The 8801-nt window shown below is 32.5% G+C and overlaps 1 pseudogene; it reads right to left on the reverse strand.

The window, feature by feature from the left end:
- Positions 1 to 8437: 8437 nt before the first annotated feature.
- LOC118609100 lies at positions 8438 to 8552 on the reverse strand (annotated as a pseudogene).
- Between the last annotated feature and the right edge of the window lie 249 nt (positions 8553 to 8801).

Raw genomic sequence — 8801 nt, forward strand, 5'->3', positions numbered from 1 at the left:
TTACTAATTTTTAAATAAGAAAAATTGAGCCTAATACTTCACAGTACTTGTGATAGATTTTTCTCTGCATGTAAATTGGATATTGTATTGTCATATAGGATATTTGATGAACTTAAATAATCTTTAAGGATATTTCCACCATAATTTCTATAAACTTACTTTTTTTATATTGGACATAAAGACCTTTTATATATGGATGAACAACATGATGCATTGCTTTTGGCTTTTAAATGATTGGATAGATTAAGTAAATACATCAACTACCTTTCTCAGTGTCTCGTTATGCTTATCAGGCCAAATATGAGTGATACAGAAAAATGTGTCACTGTCACTTTCTTCACAGAGCTTATGCTTTAAGTAAAGAGACATGATTAATGTGCTTGGATTTCTATTTTCAAAGGACACCAACCTAACTCTGCCTTCCTGTCTACTTCCATTTAAGAAATAAAACTCCTTTGTGACTAATAGAAAAACAAAAGACATTGGGCATACGATTCTTTAGTTGCCAAATATTCACAACTAATTTTCAGTGTATATCACAAGTCACTCTCACTTTTCCCGCATCTCAGTGGAAAAGATGCACGCTTTACTGCCTTGCCTCTCATAGACCTCTAACGCTTATCTCTCTTTTTAAAATCTAGACAGTTCTAGCGTACCTATTTCTTCTAAGTGAGGGCTGGAATATAATGAATATGGCAAGTTCACAGGATATAAGGTTAATATACAAAATTCAGTTGCTTTTTTATATACAGACAAATAAAATTTTGCATTTGAGATCTTTAAAAATACCATTTATGATAGTTTCCAAAAGTGAAATATTTAGGAGTAAGTCTAGCAAAGTATTTACATGATCTGTACATGGGAAACTATAAAATTCTGATGAGAGGAATCAAAGATCTCAATAAATGGAAAGATGCTCCACATTTATGAATCAAGGACTCAATATAGTTGACGTGAAGTTTTGCTCACTTGATCTATAGATTCAATTGAATCCTTATCAAAATCTCAGGAATGCATTTCATAGATATGGACAAACTGATTATAATGTTAATAGAAAAAAAGCAAAAGCGCTAGAATAGCCAATAAAATACTGAAGATGAAAAGAATCAGAAGAATTACACTACCCAACTTCAAGACTTACTAAAAAGTACAGTGAAAAATTAAGTATGGTATTGGTGAGTAAATAGACACAGAGATTAATAAAACTGAATATGGAGCCCATAAATAGACCCAAACAAATGTTGTCAACTGGTCTTTGAAAAAGAGGAAAAAATAATCCAAAGAAGAAACGATGGTCTTTCCCTTAAATCCTGGAACAATGGGAAGTCCTTATGCAAAATTAAGTCAAAATAGATATAAACATAAATGTAAAACAAAATATAAAATTTGAGGTAAAAAAAATCTATGTGACTTTGGGTGTGACAATGATTTTTTTTTAAATACAACCAAAAGCATGAGCCATGAAATAAAAAATTAAGTTGAACTGTACTAAAATTAAAAATGATTGCTCTGTGAAAAATGATGTTATAAAATACAAGTAAGCCACAGATGGGGAGAAAATATTCACAAAAACTTCTGTGTTAAAGGAATTTTATCCAAAATACATAAGAAACTAAAAAATCAATAATTGGAAAGCAATCTAATTAAAAGTAGTCAAAAATGTGAATACATACCTTGTCAAACAAAATATACAGATGGCAAAAAGTGTGAAGATATTTGTGTCTCATGACCTTAACAAAGTAGAGTTTTAATAATCAAAAGAATAGAAGGACCTGTTCTGTCACTTTTCCCAGCCACACTTGTGATTGCTCAGTGGACTCATAAACAAAGTGGCAGTAGTGGCAAGAATAGAAATTATACATGGGCTCAGCAACATGGACTTCTGCTCACCAAGACTGAACTGGCTATAGCCACTGCTAAGTGTCAAATCTGCCAGTAGCAGAAACCAACACTAAATCCACATTATGGCACCATTTCCTGGGTTGATCAGCCAGCTACCTGGTGCCAGGATAATTACATTGGACAGCTACCATAATGGAAAGGGCAGTATTTTGTTCTTACGAGAATAGACTTACTCTGGATATGGATTTGTCTTCCTGGCACACAGTGCTTCAGCCAAAACTATCATTCATGAATTCAGAGAATGCCTTATGCACCATCATATTATTACACACAGCATTGCTTCAGATTAAGGGACTAATTTCACAGCAAAAGAAGTGCAGCAATGGGCCTATACTCATGTAATTCACTCATCTTACCATGTTGCCTACTATCCAGGAACAGCTGATTTGAAAGAATAGTGGAGTCACCTTTTAAAGACTGAATTAAAAGACCAGTTAAGTAGCAATATTTTGCAGAATTGGGCAAAGTTCTCCAGATGGCTATATATGTTTTAAATCAGAATCCAAAATGTGGTACTATTTCTCCCAGAGCTAAGGTTCATGGGCCAAGGAGTCAAAGGGCAGAAACAGAAGTGTCATTACTAATTATTACCCTTAGTGGCCTACAAACAAATTTTTGTTTGTTTGTTTCTGGTTCCTATTTTCTTATGCTCTGCTCACCTAGAGGTCTTAGTTTGAAAGGCAGGAATATTTCCACCAGGAGGCATGACAATAATTCCATTGAGCTGAAATTAAAGACTGCCACTGGGCTTCTCAGAACTTTAAACCGGCAGTCAAGGAAGGGAGTTATTGTGCTGGCCTGAGTGATTGATTCTGACTAAAAATGAAAAATTGGACTACTACTCCACAACAGAGGTAAGGGAGACTATGTCTGTAACACAGGAAATCCCTTTGGATGTCTCTTAGAGTTCCCATGCCCATAGGAAAGTATGACAACTTAATCTAGGCAGGACTATTATTTGCTCAAACCCTTCAGGAATGAAGGTTTGGGTCGCTCCACCAGGAGAAGAACCATAACAAGCTAAGGTGCTTGCTAAGGGCGAAAAGAATCCAGAATATTTACTGGAAGAAGGAGGAAATACCAGTTACATCCATGTTACCAGTTAGAAAAACAAGAACTGTACTTATGAGTATTTTCTCCTTATTTTATTATTTATACATTTATATGTGTGTGTGTGTGTGTAGATCTTAGTTTACTTTCTTCTGATCTTATTTAACATAAGATGTATTGACTTCATAACATAGTATTTATGTCTTATTAATTTTACATCATTGTATTTAAATTACAGAATATCAAAGTAATTTTACTTCTTCTTGTAGGAAAGAATTAGTTTGGAGGTTGTAGGCAGGATAGATGTATCATATTAGGTGGAATTATGACCTCGTTATTGTCTTTATTTTGTTAAGTATGATTTAAGGAGATATGTATGAGTGCCAAGTTAACAAAAGTGGACTTTTCATGGTTAATTTTGCAAATCAACTTGACTGGAACATGAGGTTCTTATTGTTTCTAAGTGTGTCTGGGAGGGTGTTTCTAGAAGAAATTAGCATTTGAATTGGTGAATTGTGTAAAGCAGTTTTCCCTCCCCAATGTTGGTGAGCATCATACAATTCTTTGAGTGTCTAAGTAGAGCAAAAATGCAGAGGAAGGAAGAATTCATTCTCTCTTCCTGAAGACGTCTATTTTCTGCCCTCTATGGAGATTTATATACCATTGGTTCTCTGGTTCTTAAAACCAGCTTTCCTAGGTCTCCAGCTTGTGGGACTTCTCGTTCTCCTTAATCCCATAAGTCACTTTTTTATAATAATCTCCTCTATGGTAGAAATCTCCTATTGGTTTTGTTTATCCAGAGAACCCTGATTAAGAAAATAACCTTTTTCTTAAGAAATTATTGAAATGTCATGACACAAAGAGGTATGTTACCTTCAAATGGTCCAGAAAAAAAAATGTACATGAATATATAAAAATTTGTGATATACACATACACATACATACACACCCATATATAATACATAAACATATTTAAATTTTATATGTTAATAATTATAATTGTGTGTTAAAAATGGAAGAACTACAGAATCTGATATTTTAATATAATTATATAGTAATAACTATATCATTATTTATTTATATCTACTAATATATATTTGTATGACTACTTATATATAATATTTACATGTAATTATAATTTTATAATTATTAAAATATATAATTATGCCATTATAATTTTATAACATAATGTAATTATAACATATTATTAAATTAAATTATATTTACAAATTTCTGTAAGTTTCTATCTATTTCAAGTACATTTTAAAATTTAGTTACATTATTTGGGGTTTATTATGCATCTAGTAAATTAAGAGCCAAGAATCAAACCTCAGTTTTCTGGTTTGATTCTAATGCTTTTTTTTGCTACACTAGAGTTTATTTGTTGATTTTTTTACTATGAATAGGAAAGACAGTTTAAACAATAGGGAACACATTCTTAAATATATTGATATAACACCAATCTCGAATTATCAAAATGGCATTTGAATGGAAGTGGTAAGGAAGCTCCAGTAGATAGAATAGGACAACATATAAACAGAGGTATATTGAGGTCAACACATGGACAATCTTCTAAGTAAGAAGAAATGTATTCTGTTAAGTAATACAACTCACTATATTGTTAAATTTGACTTGACACCTGGTTAACAGCTGGGACTGAATGATTTACTGCCTTAAGAAAATGTATCTCATACGGAAGCAGTCTTGGAAATGAACAGTGATTTACCCAAATAGTTTTAAGAGCATATCTTCTTTTTAAATCTTTTCAGCTGACATTACATTCCCAGATGCCACCTCATTACTTTGCTTAATGTTTAATGCACTGGATTAACAAGATGCCAAGGGTCAAAATGCATGATTCTTGATCTCTTTGAGCTATGAAAGCAAATTGCTCACTCAGCTTACTCAATTTATAGTACACTATAGGGACAAGAGCAAGTGATGGAACATTGAGGCACCTGGGTTCTATTCCCAACATAGCTGCTTTTACTGGTGGGACCCATAACTATTCAGTTTTTCTTTGAAATATTTTGCTCATTCATAAAATAAGATGGTAAGACAAAATCATCTTGAGTGTCTCTGTTCTTCCTTTTCTTTGTTCTATTTTTCTTTTTTTTTTAATATATGCCTTTAAATTATACAAACAAAATAGAGAGCAGATTTTCAGTGTGTGATATATTAGAATAAAAAGTAATATCCAGGTTCTCTGGGGTGATACTTAATCCAGGTCTCTAAGGGAGATGATGTTATTGATGTCTTGATATGCCTTCTGTTATGGACTAAATGTGTGTATTCCCCTAAAATGTATGTGTTGAAATCCAAGCCTCCCAATGTTATTGTATTAGAAGTTGAGGCTTTTAAGAAGTAATTAGGTCATAAGGGTAAAGCCCACATGATTGAGATTAGTGCTCTTATAAGAAGAGACACTAAGGCTTATCTCCTTTCCTTTGCTTTCTCTACCTTATGAGGAAGCCTGGAAGAGGGTTCTCACTATAATCCAACCATACGAGCCTCTTGATCTCAGACTTCCCAGTCTCCAGAACAGTGAGAAATAAATATTTGTTGCTTAAGACACTCGATATGGTCATTTTTTATAACTCCAATTTTTCATAACTAAGATACTTTCCTTGTGCATTATAGAATTCTTTTATTAATATAATTTTTGTTAATTTTCACAGTATTCATATGAGTTAGATAAATATTTTGTTCTGTCCATTTATATCTTGGGAAGCCGAAATAAAAAGGAAGACATTCACATCTTTCACAATCATTATTCAGACTTAGTCTTGACTTTCATCTAATTTAGGGTGCTATGAGATCATACGATGTGTATATGCATGTGTTTGAGCCCACACAAGTATATGAGCATACACATATTCACACATGTATAAAACTGAATATACGATGGAAAGGAAACTGGACATATATTCAACTCTTTTAGGCTTTATATTACAACAATGAGTGATATACACACAACATGAGCATTAAAAGTGCCATGAGAAAAAATGTGGAATATTATGAAGTTACTGAGGTCTACTTTATTTTGAGTGAAAATGGAAAAATTTTGTGAGGTAGTTACTTTTAACTTTAAACACAATAATAAAAGGGATAAGTCATATAAAGTTCTGGGTAGTGGGTGGGGAAAGGAGAGCATAATGTTCTATGAAGAGGGACCATTATGTTCTAGGAAAAAGGAATAGTCTATAAAATTTAGGCCTGAAGACTAAGATGAATAAATGAGAAAGGTATGCAGTGGTACAGATAAGACTAAAAGATAGGCACGGACCATGTAATGTACCTCCTTAAGGACTGCAGCAGTTAAATTATATTTTAGCCTACGTATAATAGAAACCTTTCAAGAGTTTCAGGAAATAGAATAATATTTATTTATTTATTTAACAAATATTCATTGAGCATTTACTATATATTATATGCTAAACCTTGCTCTAGAGTCTAAGATATAATAATGACCAATACAAGGTGAACAATGATAAGATCTAATTTATGTTTTAAAAAGATTTCTCTGTATGAGTTAGGGAAAATGTATTTTAGGATCTCAAGAATGGAAAAAAGAAGTAATTGGAAAGCTTTTTAAAGTATGCTAAGAGAGACAATGGTAGGCTGTAGGTAAGCAAGGTGAACAAATTTGCAATATATTTTAGATAGATTTTACAGGACTCTCCTTATAACTCTGGAGAAACACACAAAAAAGTAGATGGCTTAAAGTGTGAGCAGAAGGCTGATTTGTCAGGATCCGGGCACCTTTTTTTTTTTCTCTCAGATAGCTGCTTTTTATCCATTTATACATCAGGAGTTTTCAAGTTTATATATTAAAATGTGTTTTGAAGCTTTAAAAAAGCTATGTAGACCAGTGCATTAATATACAAAAAGTCCCTACTTATCACTGTGTCTACATCAAAACAACTGGGATTTTGTGTTCAAAATAACTGATGGCTATCTCTATTGCATTTTATATTTAAAGATTCTTTTTCTTCTCATTAAATCAGAGATATGGAAGTTTCTCGGATCTTTAAATCTTTATATTTATTTAAAGTTACCCTCACTTCTCTATAAAATTATTTAATTTCAAAGTTCTATAGATTACAAATGGATTTAAATCAATCCAATGTTTTCCTCATTGACCCTACACTCCCTAACCCACCCACACACAGCTTGCAGTTAACCCCTTTATAACCTATGCTAACTTATAACAACTGCATCTCCAGTTTAGGCATAAGTAAACATTATATTTATAAATATTATTTTTTATTATATAAAATCATAGTTTACTAAGCCCATATTCCTTTTTAGGACTAAAGAAATAGTCCTCTAGTTACTTGTTTTATAAGTTTTCAACAGTACTCTCTGGAAATTTCCTTTGATGACATAGCCACTTCCTAAGATCATTCTACCTTCTTGGAACTGGCTGCTAAAAATGACTGATCTATGTAGGAGTGTATAACTCTGCTCCCTTACCACCTGAGGGTAACTCTGAAGAGCTATCCTAGGTTTACAGATTCCTGTGGGGTTACCGAAAGCATCGTAACTACATTGCAGCTCAACTTTTCTTTCTGTCCCATTTTGTTTCCATTTCTTACCCCTCAAGTGCTATTTCTGCAAACATTTCTAGATAAATTCCACTTACTGAGGAACCCAAATCACAACAACATTAATGCTGATTACATTATAGCAGTTTATTTAAATAAATTTTTGTCTACAGATAGGTATCTCTATATAAGACTTAAGATCATGGCAGAAGGTCTATAAACTAAAACCATTCCTAACTTATAAGCTGAGATAGTGGTTCCCCCAAATTGGCTGTAATTTTGAGTAAGAACCATCTGTCATGGCAGAAGGCCCATAATATTTAGGTTTCGATTAAAGGAAACCAATTACCAGAGGTCTGTACTGCCACTTCTTCTGTGTCCTTTCTAGTTTTCTATTTCTCTCACGTGGTCTCTGAGGACTTGCTCATTGTAGGACTGTGGTCTGAATGTTTGTTTTCCATTTCCCCTCAAGAATAAAAAAAATTGGGAAAGTAAATTTTGTGCTTACCTGAGACCACACCTACTCTCTTGTGATGTGATCCCAAGAAATGGGTGAAGAAACTCCAGAAGAAGGCACAGTTGTTTTTTTTTTTCTGTTTCAACAAAAAGCAAGATTTCTTACCTTATTTTCTGTGCCTCAGTTTTTTGTCTAATTTCTGAATAAAAAACACAAAAATTAAATATTTATTTTTAACATTAAACATAACACCTGAAATACTCTATGGAATGTTCAAAAGAGAATATTTTTCTCAACTTTTATTTTTTTTAATTAATTAATTAATTAATTAATTAATTTTTAAATTTTTTAGGTGAGGCAATCCTTGGTTTACCTCACAAGATTGCAAAGAACTTGTCAGCTTACAATTCCTTATTTTATTTTATTTTATTTTATTTTATTTTATTTTATTTTATTTTATTTTATTTTATTTTTATTTATTTGTCTACAGCACCTGGTCTTCCTAGGTGATCTCCCAAGTACTAACCAGGCCTAACCCTGCTTAGCTTTCATGATCAGATGGGATCGGGCTTGTTCAGGGTGGCATGGCCGTAAACTTTTTTTTAACTTTTAACATTGCCTTACCAGATGGTAATGTTTTGCAGCATTTAAGGTAAAGTTATTTTGTAAAAATTCTCTTGAGAAATATCTAACTGGAAGACTAAATAAAGTGTATAAGCACATCTAACAAAATGCCTGTCTCTAGTTCTACTCTGTGGGAAAAGCGGCCAAAATCAGAACTTGGGGGAAAAATAAAATATCTGTAAATTTAAGATTTAAATATATGCAGAGATACAACATGTAAT

The sequence above is a fragment of the Rousettus aegyptiacus genome, unplaced genomic scaffold (genome assembly GCF_014176215.1).
Source record: "Rousettus aegyptiacus isolate mRouAeg1 unplaced genomic scaffold, mRouAeg1.p scaffold_m13_p_10, whole genome shotgun sequence".
Taxonomy (NCBI): Eukaryota; Metazoa; Chordata; class Mammalia; order Chiroptera; family Pteropodidae; genus Rousettus; species Rousettus aegyptiacus.